The sequence below is a fragment of the Palaemon carinicauda genome, chromosome 22 (assembly GCF_036898095.1).
Source record: "Palaemon carinicauda isolate YSFRI2023 chromosome 22, ASM3689809v2, whole genome shotgun sequence".
Lineage (NCBI taxonomy): Eukaryota > Metazoa > Arthropoda > Malacostraca > Decapoda > Palaemonidae > Palaemon > Palaemon carinicauda.
The window spans coordinates 24,090,044-24,100,429 of record NC_090746.1 but is presented as its reverse complement, the minus strand read 5'-3'; the positions used below and the strand labels follow the sequence as shown (position 1 = coordinate 24,100,429).

Genomic DNA, 10,386 nt, shown 5'->3' with positions numbered 1-10,386 from the left:
GGTAGTTCGAGTGGAATGCTTTTGATTTGTTGTTACCAAATCATTAAGCGTTTGAGAGATGGCAAAGCAGATAATGTTCTAAAGCAAGAAATAATCACTTCTCTCCTCCAACATTAACCCTACCTTTCCTCGCTCACCCAATCTCACCTTCATCCTATCTTCCCTGTCAGTCTGCAAAGGTGTCAGAATTCCACGTTCTCTGCAACAAAACTATTTCGGGCCTGTCCGGGATTTGAACCCGGGACCTCCTGCACCCAAAGCAGGAATCATACCCCTAGACCAACAGGCCACGTTTATATAAATGGTGATATTTATTTTGAATAACATTATTACTGAACTGTTTGGGGAAAAGATCAACACAGGAAGGTAAGATGGCTATTTAAAAATAAACCGAATTTCACTCTTTCATATATATATATATATATATATATATATATATATATATATATATATATATATATATATATATAAAGCAGTAACATATACTAAAATCAATAATCATTCCAGATTTAAACGTAAAGTCAAAACTTATAGTTTGAAAGTTTATAGAAACAAACTATTCCAGCTAAATTTATGTCGGAAATACGATATAAATAGGAAGACAATCATTTCTATTGTCTGTATATAAGTCAAAATTTCAGTAAAATTATATAAAATTTTCATTTTCTTTTTAGAACAACAAAATTAATCAGGAAGTCGTTCATTACATATAAACGATCATCACAGATATTTTGGGATAGTTTCTATATATATATATATATATATATATATATATATATATAGAGAGAGAGAGAGAGAGAGAGAGAGAGAGAGAGAGAGAGAGAGAGAGAGGAGGAGAGAGAGAGAGAGAGAGAGAGAATCGAAAAAAAAACCAAAATTAACGTAACAATACTTTTAAGGTGGACAAGCCACATGGAAAGATAAGATGCAGATAATGAGATCATTTTAATTGAAAGGTAATGTGAAATTGAGATTGAAACTGTGAGGCAAGTTAAATGTAGCTAACTTTTTATCCACAGACAGCGAGCCTATATACAAGGGTTTCAGAGCCAGAAGGTCACAAAAATTTAAATAAAATAATTCCTGGAAAGACAGGCTTAAATAGGTTCTGTTAACAGTCAGGTATAGAGCAAGATATACAATAAAAAAGGAAATACCGTTACAGTGTACGAGCATGTGTGAAAAAAAGTCATGCATGTAAAATGGGGCACTCTGCACTAAAGGGGGTTACTCTATGCGGGTCATTTTGCAAGAGATATGCTGGTTTGAGGCGATCACTGTAGACCCAATCTTCTTTGCCACAAATGTTGATTATGAAAGCTTTCAAATTGGGATGGATCAATAGGAAAGGGTCCGTGTAAGGGGGCATTAGTAATGGGTTGCTAGTGTCTTTGCGCAGAAAATCGTGCGTTGAAGAGTGTAAATATGTTAGTATGTATGGCTTAGGTAGGGCCTTGGAAGTCTGGCAGCATGCAGCTCATTTTCCCACAACATGACGTATTTGCTACAGATTGTCGGAGGAGATTGCAGACGGAAAAAAATTTGGCATGGACGACCAACCATTTTAGCTGCTGAGACATCCAGTGTATCTTTAGGAGTGGTCCTTAGTTTTAGGAGAATCTAGGGATGCTTAGTAAACCAGTTGGAGTCCTTGCAGTGGGACATCAAAGCTGCTTTAAGGATGCAATGAAAAGTCTTCTTGCTTAATTGGCACCTGATAATACCCCTTCAGGAGGTTAAGCATTGAGAACCCATTCACTGTGTACAAGTAGGAGGTCATGTCAACGATGTTTGGGAGGACATACTGATCCAGTTCTCTGTATGTTCAAGCACTTGTAATTTCCACACGGATGCAGAGAGCTATCTTTCTTCAGGATAATGTATAAGCGTAATAACCATGTGCTTGATGCCTTTTGTTGAAGGCCAATTTCTTCCACTTCGGCGAACCTCTGTTTAGCAGCTGCCAAACATTTCCAGTGCCAGACGCCTGAATCTGGAGTAATTTCGGGACCGCGTCATCATGATATGGTGATAAATACCGTGTTTGGAAGGAACCGTAGGGGTTTTGCAAAGTTCATAATAGAAAACTTCTGGGTACGACGTGAGAAGGTGGGTGTAAGCATCCGTTGGTGCGCTGATGTGAAGAGCGAGGTCTGAGGTGTCAACGAGTAAGTGGATGTTATCAATTAGAAGGTTGAAATACGAGAGGAAATCCGCACCGAGGATTGGCAATGTGTCGTCAACAATAAGAAAGTTCCATATTATATTCGGCACATCCAAACGATAATGTGAAGGTTTCGTAACCGTAGGTTGGTATCACAAATATGTTGGCAGCTACCAGGTGGATGTCAGCAGACTTAGATTACTTTGTGTCCTGGAGAGTGGCCTTAGCAGAAGAGAATGGCTAGCACTTGTGTCTACCAAAAACTGCACGCCCGTACCTGCATAATTTAAAAGAAAAGATTAGTAACAGGGAGGCCAAAACCACAAGCGATGGCTTACTTACATGATTTTTGGCCACTGACAACTTTTTGCACATTTCTATGCAGCAACCCCGAATCTGGAGTGGTAGTAGCATAACTGTGGTCAATGGGCATCAGTAAATGGCTTTAGAGGTTGTTGGTTGGGAGGTGAGCAAGCGGTGGGTGGCTTTGTCGCCATTCTGGCATGTCACGGGGTAGGCATCTGTGCCCTGTTGCATTCACGTCTGCTTTGGTCGGTGTTAAATAGTTGTCCTCTTTGCCAGGAGTGGCAACATTGATGGATGTCTTGAAGGTGGTGTAATGTCTGTCCATAAGGGCATTGACTTTGGTCATCAGGTCTCTCATGTATAAAATATCTACAGTGGGTGTGGCAGCTTGTACAGGTTCAGTTGAGCCTCGAACCTCATAAGGAGAGCTGTCTGCATCAGGTTGCAGGCGAGAGATACTGGTCATTTCCCTGAGGGCGAGCGAAGCATTTTGGTACCCCAATGGTTGTTGAGATAGCTAAAAATGTTTGGCTATAAAGGCGGCTGGCGATGACAAGTACTTCTCCAGTATGTATGTTTTGAGGGCATCTTACAATCATGGGATGTCTCGTTGCTCATAAAGCAAATCAGTGATTTCTGGGAAAGTGTCCTCGAGGATCACCGTGAGAACATTGATGAAAGCTGGGAGTTTCATGAGAGTGGAGTGGTGTTGATAGGAGAGTCGGGTTCGAAGGACGGCATCTTCAAACAGCAAATCACCTCAGTGAGGTGGAAGGCTGGTCACTTCGATGGTCACCAATGTTGGAGCGAGCCGTGCGGTTATAACTGAGAGGCAAGGTGAGTACAACTAACTTTATTTCCACTGACAGCTACCAGAGTTTCAGAGGAAGAAGGTCACAAAAACTCAAACAAAATAATTCCGGACATAGGATCTGTTAACAGAAGTTTAGAGCGAGATATACAATGAAAAAATACTGTTAACAGTGTACGAGCGTGTGTGAAACTCGTGAGGTATGTTAACATCATTTGGATGAAGTTGAAGATCCATAGAATGACATTCTATATATTTCAGACAGGCCTAATGAAGGTTATTGTTAAAGATTGATTTAGCCATAAAAAGTAATATGGGTCATTGTTTTGATGGATTCCCTTTGATCTTCTCCTATTGTTAAATCATATACTTTTGAATAGAATTTATGCATACAGTAGATGAATTGAAGTACTTTATGAAACAGAACATTTTACTATTCAACTACAGTGTCTTTATATTTTATATAATATGACGGATCTATTTTAATGTTGTTACTGTTTTTAATATATTTAATTTCAATTGTTCATCACTTCTCTAGTAGTTTATTCATGTCCTTAATCCTTTCCTCAATGAGATATTTTTCCCTGTTAGAGCCCATGCCTTATAGTATCTTGCTTTTCCAATTCATGTTGTAACTCAGCCACTAATAATAATAGCAGTAATCTCAACCAAGTAATTACGTCAAAAAAAATTTCAGTGTGAATATCCTTTAGGACAATTGAAACTTAAATTGAATTAAAATAGCTAAGTACTAGAAATAGGAAAGTACAACATAAAGGAGAATCTGTTGAATCGTTCATATCGGAACTGAACTTGAGTTATTGCAAATTCCCCCTCCCCCCCAAAAAAAGATAATAATGAGGAAAAGAGCAATTAACGGAAACCAAACTCATTATGAATAAGAGGCAGCTAATGAATAAATTCGTGAATACTAGAACAAAAGCAAACTAAAAGGGTGATTAAGAAAGATATTTAACCTCCAGCAACAAGAAATTTAAGGAGATTAAATGGAAAACTGATAATTAATTCACGTTTGGCCAATTATCCATATAACAGTCATCTAAAGAATAGAATTATCTAATAAAATTAAAGTATGACTGCTGCTTGCAGTCCTTGAGATTGCTGCCATGAATTGTATACATGCGAATGGAAAATGTCTTTTTGAAACGAAAGTGAATAAATAAGACGATCGATATTTTCCTATGTATTTATTCATGTTTAATCCACTTCAGACGGCAAGGATAATCCTTTAAGATAACATTTAGTTTCATAATCAACGGCGATTTGTTTTCAGTGATTGAAAGTTCTTGAAAAATCCAAACAAAGATATGTTGTGGTACGAGCGATGTTTTTGCGGGGCTATGCCCCTTTTTTCAGTATCGTTTTATTTTCCATTATCTTTCAGTTATTGACTTTTATTTCCCCTGCCCGTTCCCTTTACTATGAAAACAACACAGCAAATGTCGAACAAAGAATTGGTGACCCAACCTTGAATTTTTTGTCCTTGTATATGAAAGTTGTAAATCCCATTACTTATAAAACTTATTAATCAATCTATCAGGAAAGCGTGTAGATAAAAAAAAAGTGTTCAAAGAGATATATTAATTATAGATTATGTAAAAAGTCAGTCTTTCGAGACTAACTCGGAAATATTTTGTTATAGAATTTATCGTGGTTATTTTTTTTTTTTTTTTTTTAGACATCCACAGGAGCTAAAGTGGTCTCTTAAACTTTTAAGTGTTCGGCCATATTCTTGCTCCAGCAATATTTTGGAGTTAGAGGAAATCATAACTTTTTTCCCGAAAAAAGATGAAAGAATTCTCAGGTATTGTAAGAGTGACTTGAAACTCTATAAAAAGGTTTTTGGTGACTATTGCTCAGGTTGGTGAAGACAGTATTCAAGTTCCAACAATAGGAAAGGTCTTTTCTCTTTTTGTGAATCTGCATAAACATATTCATTACATCTTTATTCTTGATTACAAATCCTTTATAATCAAATGACAAAAGAATCGACTTGGAAAGAAAGTATTGCAAGTAAAAATTTGGATTCAGGATTTATTTAAAAGTTAGTTTGTAAGGTTTCTTCGCCGATTATATTTTGATAAACTTAATAGGTTTTTGTATAACTTATTATTGTAATGATTTTAGCGAGAAAATAATAATGTTTACCGAAATTATGTGTAATTAATCATTGCTTGTAAGATAGCTTCGTTTTTAGTTACTGTCATAGTTAAGCTGATTGTTTTTAGAATATATATAGATTATGTACTCAAAGATTTAAGATATTCCACCATATCATTTCTTTACCTATTTAAAAACATTTTTAAGTTAGTAAAATAAGGTTGGAATTTTAGTTTCATATGCGAAAATGTTTTGTGTGTGTGTGTGTGTGTGTGTGTGTGTGTGATTTCATTTCTTAGAATATCAAATTATATATCGGTTCACCTGTATCAAGTATTTGAGGATGCCCTCCAGTGACCCAAAGCTTTATATTATGGCATTTTTAGTTATTGTATAATTTTTTTTTTCTAGGTTAAAGGATCTTTTGCGATTGCGATAATTCTCTTAACATTTCGTCCGGTTAAGTTCATCTAATGCCAGTTAAAATTAAACCAACCTAGATGCAATTTTGGTAATTCATACCGTTTACTTTGGGTTCATCTTCCTTCTCCCTTTTACGCAAAATTTAATGATGCTAATTATGAAAAATAGAATCTCTATAATACAGTAGCTAAGATAGCAATAAATAGCCGTAATGAAATAGTCTTTACTGCTTCTATACCAATAGTAGATAGAGAAACCTTCTTTGGTGTCTCAGTTAAGATACACGCCGATTATTTCGTCGAAGAAATACTAAAATTTCTGGTTTTTGAGGGTAGATAAAAATCCAGGATTATTCCCAGGATTAATGAAATTGCGAATACTGACTTCCGAAACCCCTCCTTTCCAATACTTTTTTCACTCCATTTATCCAACTTTTCTGAAGCATTCGTCTCCAACTTCCTCCGACCATTGTTGATCTATGCACTCTTAGCTCTCACTTATCAACTGCCGATCATTCTTACCATATGCATCAACAAGATATGTAACCTCTGCCAACCTATTTCTACTTTCACCTATCTCTGCCTTTCTCATGCGATCATTTCTTTCTATCACCGATAGCAACAGAAGGAGAGCAAACCCTGGTATTTTCAACATTGAATAGAAAACTGGCGTGAAACGGTTTTCCCTAAAACCTTCATTCAGTTTCATTCCCTCTTGTGAATTGAAGGGCGTTCTCTACTTCAATCCTCTCGTCACTGTGAAATACACAAGGAATGGGTCCCACCCATATTGGTCTTTGAAACTTGTGATTACTTTATTATTCTATTAAATGCTTGAAGGATCTCTATCCTTAGGTTTTCACTCGATTGGCTGATGACATAAGTTTACCATGTGATAAAATTAACAATAATTTACCATTTTATTGACGATAGTAATATCATGTTATTTGTGTTTTATCTTTTAACAGAAACAGAAGTTGGTTCTGAAGTTAGGCAGAAGGGTAAGTGTTTACAATTAATTATGTTTTAATAATCATTCGTGTTTTTGGTGGTTATTGATTGTGTTTCCCTGTTGAAAAGTGTGGATTGCTGATGTTTTGGTTTGAGTTTCGAACGATTCTGATCTTCAATTTTAATAGAAATCAGTAGTTTAAGGAATAGTGTCCATCTGGAAAGGGGGAGCCAAAAAACAAGTGAAGTTCAAGTATGTATTCTGACCTCCTTAACCTCCCCAACTTAATCTAATTCCGGTGCCGGATTCTAACCTTGACAGGAGACGTTTCCTCTAATGGCCATAGCCTTACCTGATATGCCATATCACATCGAATATCACGAAAAAAAATATATATTGTATTGTTTTCCTTTAATGAAAATTATAACTTGCATATGTAAGCTACAGTTGGACACAGGAGTTCATGGCAAACCTGACTGAGGAAGTACTCCTTGTCAGACCCTTACTGCACGATAAGTAACCAAAAACAGCTTTTATAGGGGGAGATGGCAGAGGTGGTAGGAGGGGCTACAATCGGGAACCTGACATGTAGAAAGGGTGTGACCGGGTGTAATTCCTCAAAGGCAAGTGTTCCAGATATTCCTGTGTCCAGCTGTACTACCGTGATAAACAAGACCTGAATTCAAAGAATTGCCAATGATCAAATTGGGAAAGACATTGGAAGTTGCTTTGCACTTTTCCCATTTCCCCCTTCCCAGGTATCAATGTTGGAAATATATCTCGGAAAATATCTCGCTAATGGCGGTTTCAGAAAAATTTAAGGAATATATTTCTTGTTAAGCGTAACGAAAAGTCTTAAAAAGAAAATATGAAAAAATCAAATATTTCGTTATAGTAAACTTTAAGCATCCAAGACCATATCCGATCACTGGTTTTGTTTTTGCAATATCTTGGTCTTTCAATTTGTATTCATTATTCCCTGTTCGTCTATCCAAACTCTTAATGCCATAACCTTCCACATTCTTTGACTCATAACTTGACTTTAAGCTTCGACCTGTATTCCATTTTTTCTACCTGATTAATGAGTGATATTCTACTTTCTACTTTTAATTAGATTTTCGTGTGAACTGAGATTTTAAATTTCGTGTGAAATGTTATTTTAAATTTCCATGTGAGCCTATTGCGTTCCTTGATAGGTTACAGGTTAAATGAATGGTCTTGCTCATACCGTGAAAATGAACTCTGATCACTAATAATGACAATCTACTGCTTATCAAATTAGTACTGGTCTAGTCTTCACAGTCAAATAATCTTTTGAATGTACAAAGCGGAAAGCCATTCATAGAATGCTAAATTATTATCATTATATTTATATATTATTACGATTTTTGTTTAAGTTATTATCGTTATTATTATAAATCATAATATGAATAACAAAATCAAAGCTCTTACCCAAATACCTGAAATCCCAGAGTATTGTGACAACACTGAAAATCAGAGAAAAGATAAGAATTAACATTTCATTAACAAAGATTTATCAGTAATGGGATATAAACCTAAAATAAACATCTACATAAAAGCATAATAACAATGTGGTGCTCTACAGAGGATGGTTACAGTCTGAATATTTGCCCTAGCGAAGCTTATAGGAGGAAGATCGTATTAGTTATGGAAATTATTGTAATGTTACTTGAGAGAGAGAGAGAGAGAGAGAGAGAGAGAGAGAGAGAGAGAGAGAGAGAGAGAGAGAGAGAGAGAGAGAGCGTGTGTGTGTGTGTGTGTGTGTGTGTGTGTGTGTAAGTCGTTGTAATTGAAATATTCAGATTATTATGCAGTGCCAACCTCCAGTCAAATCCTGCAATATATAAAAACTATAAAATAATCTGCAAAGTTTTCATATAGAAATGTAGCTTCGATTAGGTCACATCATCATAGCTACCCATTGTAAGCTTCACAACATCCTATTTGGCCGTCTGTCAAAAAAGAAAACCCTAATTCAACATTACCTCTAGAGAGAACAATGCCTCGCAAATAGCAGAGGCACAATAACATTGTCACAAAGGCTTTGTGTTTTCGTTAAGTTTTTTCTTTTTGCCAATTATTTCTGGCTAATAATAGCTTCGGTGCTTCTGTTGCATATTGCCTGTGCAAGAAGAATGGAAAACTGACACATCAGTCAGATGGTTTTCTTTAATGCGCCATTTTATTCTGCACCTTTTGATCGGTGATATAAATGGGCCGAGTGAGTGTGTCATCTCAGGGGAACTTTCCTGCTGTGGAAATATCAAAGGTATTTCATTTTAAGGTTGACATTGACCGATTGCTTTTACTTGTAATGAGATATGTTATCGATTCTGGATCCGTATCTCCTGAACTATTTTATTGTTTAGCACTTCCATAAAATTATATCAATTAAAAGCCTCCACAATTAGACATCGGCTTTGGAAAATAAGAGCAATATGGAGAAAGGCTGACTGACCCACCGATGAAAATTATTATTTTTATTCAGTTCCTTCCTGATGCCTCGAAGGGTATTTGCGTCCGTTGATGAAAGTTGAATTAAAATCAAATAAAAACAAAACTGGAAAGTAGAATCTCAGGGGTCTTATCGCCATTACACAGATAAAGGGAAAATGAACAAAATGCGTTGGGCTTTAATAGCGTGGCAGACATTTTCCCGGTTTTGTTGTCTAAATGAAATTTATAAATAAGTTAAACTGACGGAAGGTAATCCACCTAACATTTGTTCTCTCTCTCTCTCTCTCTCTCTCTCTCTCTCTCTCTCTCTCTCTCTCTCTCTCTCTCTCTCTCTCTCTCTCTCTCTCAAGAGAAAATATAATAGAAAAGTTGGATTTTTTAATGGCAGAATCCCTGGAAATGAAGAAAAGAACATCATATCAGAACAGGAAGGAAACATGGGAGAATCCATTTCATCACCAATATTAGATAATGGGGTAAAACAAAAACCATCGCAGTGATGAATGCACAAGGTTTAGTCGCGAGTAACTCTAAAAGGAAAATAGAGTTCTTAGAAGAACAAACCCAAATTGAAAGAATAGATATATATTTAATATAAGTGAAAAAATGGTATTCCCAAGAGACTGGCAGTGATGACCAGATAAAGGGTTTTCAAACATATAGATCAGACAGAACAAATAGAAATCAAGGGGGAATCGCAATATTTGGAAGAGACATAAATCAAGGAAAAGTCTGTGAAAAATACAGCAATACAGAATGTGAATTGATTGCGGTAGAATTTGAATCTGAAAAACTAGTGAATATTGTAGTTTACAGACCCCCAAATACTAAGGAGTTTGACAAAATGATAGAAAATAATAGATGATATATTTAGAAACCATAAAGACTGGAATATACTCCTATCCGGAGATTTTAACTTTCCTTTCGTGTATTGGAAAGAACGGATAGGAGAAAGTGGTTGTATATATACATACAAAAAAGAGAGTAATAGTAGCCCATAAGATAAGAGGCAGTTTGAAAAGCTTCAAGATATGTTATTAGAACATAATATGCAACAAATAAACCACATTCCAACAAGAAAGGAAAATGTCCTAGATTTAGTATTTGTGAATGAGGTGAATTATGTTAAAGA

At 35.9% G+C, this 10,386-nt stretch overlaps 1 non-coding gene across 1 annotated transcript; it reads right to left on the bottom strand.

The window, feature by feature from the left end:
* Nucleotides 1-217: 217 nt before the first annotated feature.
* TRNAP-UGG (transfer RNA proline (anticodon UGG)) lies at nt 218-289 on the bottom strand. The gene has a single exon. It is a non-coding gene; the product is annotated as a tRNA-Pro (tRNA).
* Between the last annotated feature and the right edge of the window lie 10,097 nt (nt 290-10,386).